The sequence below is a fragment of the Ascidiella aspersa genome, chromosome 5 (assembly GCF_963924565.1).
Source record: "Ascidiella aspersa chromosome 5, kaAscAspe10.2, whole genome shotgun sequence".
Classification (NCBI taxonomy): Eukaryota; Metazoa; Chordata; class Ascidiacea; order Phlebobranchia; family Ascidiidae; genus Ascidiella; species Ascidiella aspersa.
Genome location: NC_139451.1, coordinates 14,673,201 through 14,675,700, shown reverse-complemented (window position 1 = coordinate 14,675,700; position 2,500 = coordinate 14,673,201). Strand labels below are relative to the sequence as shown.

Here is a 2,500-nt window from a genome sequence, read left to right as displayed (position 1 = left end):
GGCCGGTGATGCGGCCGCCGCGAACGACGACGTCTCACCTCCGCCGGACCGCGCCGACATTCACTTTCACTGCGCCCATGGGTTTCGTACTGCCCCGTGGCTCGCGCTCACGTTAGACTCCTTGGTCCGTGTTTCAAGACGGGTCGGGAAGGTGGCTGACTTCAGCCGCGGACCCCGTGCGCCTCGCGAAACGACACCGGAAGCGCGACCGAGACGAAGAGGCTGGGCACTGAGAACAGTCCCCGACCCACGACGCCCCAGCCGGCACCGGGCGCTCGGCCCCGAAGGGCAGACGCGGCGATCTCTCCTCGCCCGAACGGCGGGCCGACGGACACGCGCGCCTATAGTACCCGACCGAGGCCGGGTTACCTTGCGCGCGGCCTTCTCGCCGCCGTCCAGACGGTCGCGGCCTTCGCCCGGCGCTAGTGCGCTGGTCCCCGATCGGGCGGCGCCGCCGGCGGCCCGTGAGGGTCCGCACGACAACGTCGCCGACAGGGGGCCGGCTGAAAGCGACCGGGCGACCCGACAGGCCCTCCCGTTTGCCTCTCGACGGTTTCACGTACTCTTTAACTCTCTCTTCAAAGTGCTTTTCAACTTTCCCTCACGGTACTTGTTCGCTATCGGTCTCGTGACCGTATTTAGCCTTAGATGGAGTTTACCACCCGCTTTGGGCTGCATTCCCAAACAACCCGACTCTGGGAAGACGCCGTAGCGCGCCCGCCTGTCGCCGCCATGGGCCTGACACCCGCTCTGGGAAAAGGCCTCGATCAGAAGGACGCGGGCGACCGGCGAAGCGCGCCGTGACGAATTCCGTACGCCACAATTCCGCGCACTCCAAAAGCGCGCGGATTCGGCGATGGGCACATCCCGCTTCACTCGCCGTTACTGAGGGAATCCTCGTTAGTTTCTTTTCCTCCGCTTAGTAATATGCTTAAATTCAGCGGGTAGCCTCGTCCGACCTCAGGCCGAAAGTAAGGACCGGGACTATTCTTCCCGTTCCGCGCTCGCCGTCGGCGCCGCGCGCCGCCGCGCACCTCGATTCCCGCCCTTGAGCCGCCAGCCGTTGGCCTCTTCGAGGTCGACTCGCCGCCGCCGCGCGGGATTCTGGTCGCGATCGTCGCGCATCGTGCCGTGCTGTCTTGAGCGGGACGGGCGCTCGCGCGTCCGACGCCGCAGCAGCCGCGCGGAGAAATCCCCGCGCGGAACGTTTGCAACGCGACCCTGAGGCGGGCGCGGCCCCGGGATTGACCCGAGGCCGCAATTTGCGTTCAGAACGTCGATGCTCAATGTGTCCTGCAATTCACACTAATTCACGCAGCTAGCTGCGTCCTTCATCGACTCACGAGCCGAGTGATCCACCGCCAAGAGCCATCCACGATTGTTTCGCTCGCACAGTGCCTCGCACTATAGGGTGACAAAATAGACCGCGCCGAGCGGTCGGCCAGGCCGACGCTTGAAGCCGGAGCGCGCGGCACCGCGGCACTCGACGCGCAAACATTACCGGGTGACCGAATCGCCGGCCGGCGCGCCGCTCCTCGCGGGTCGGGCGCCGGGTAGCAAAGACTTTTTCTCTCGCTTGTCCGAGTTTCGCGTTCGCCGAAGCGTTTGCGAGACCGTTAATGATCCTTCCGCAGGTTCACCTACGGAAACCTTGTTACGACTTTTACTTCCTCTAAATGATCAAGTTAGATCGTCTTCTCGGACGCCGGCTCGACCGTTGCCGGCCGCGCCAGGTCCAATCGGAGGACCTCACTAAACCATTCAATCGGTAGTAGCGACGGGCGGTGTGTACAAAGGGCAGGGACGTAATCAACGCGAGCTAATGACTCGCGCTTACTGGGAATTCCTCGTTCAAGGGAAATAATTGCAATTCCCTATCCCTAGCACGACCGGGGTTCAGCGGGTTACCCAGACCTGTCGGCCAAGGCGAGCACATGCTGATCCGGTCAGTGTAGCGCGCGTGCGGCCCCGAACATCTAAGGGCATCACAGACCTGTTATTGCTCAATCTCGTGTGGCTAAACGCCACTAGTCCCTCTAAGAAGTTAGACGCCGACCGATTGGGTCGCGTAACTAGTTAGCAAGCCAGAGTCTCGTTCGTTATCGGAATTAACCAGACAAATCGCTCCACCAACTAAGAACGGCCATGCACCACCACCCACAGAATCAAGAAAGAGCTCTCAATCTGTCAATCCTCACTGTGTCCGGGCCGGGTGAGATTTCCCGTGTTGAGTCAAATTAAGCCGCAGGCTCCACTCCTGGTGGTGCCCTTCCGTCAATTCCTTTAAGTTTCAGCTTTGCAACCATACTTCCCCCGGAACCCAAAGACTTTGGTTTCCCGCAAGCTGCCGGAGAGGTCGTAAAACTAACGCCCCCCGATCGCTAGTTGGCATCGTTTATAGTCAGAACTAGGACGGTATCTGATCGTCTTCGAACCTCTGACTTTCGCTCTTGATTAAAGAAAACATTCTTGGCAAATGCTTTCGCAGTCGTTCGTCTTG

At 60.9% G+C, this 2,500-nt stretch overlaps 2 non-coding genes and 1 pseudogene across 2 annotated transcripts in view; all 3 read right to left on the bottom strand.

The window, feature by feature from the left end:
• LOC146144958 (large subunit ribosomal RNA) overlaps window positions 1–968 on the bottom strand; it is a 3,679-nt pseudogene extending 2,711 nt beyond the window's left edge.
• A 248-nt stretch (window positions 969–1,216) lies between these two features.
• LOC146144957 (5.8S ribosomal RNA) lies at window positions 1,217–1,370 on the bottom strand. The gene has a single exon (XR_014499139.1). It is a non-coding gene; the product is annotated as a 5.8S ribosomal RNA (ribosomal RNA).
• Window positions 1,371–1,617: 247 nt separating this feature from the next.
• LOC146144956 (small subunit ribosomal RNA) overlaps window positions 1,618–2,500 on the bottom strand; it is a 1,811-nt gene continuing 928 nt past the window's right edge. The window contains exon 1 of the ribosomal RNA XR_014500702.1: window positions 1,618–2,500. This exon is cut by the window's right edge and continues 928 nt beyond it. This is a non-coding gene — a ribosomal RNA (small subunit ribosomal RNA).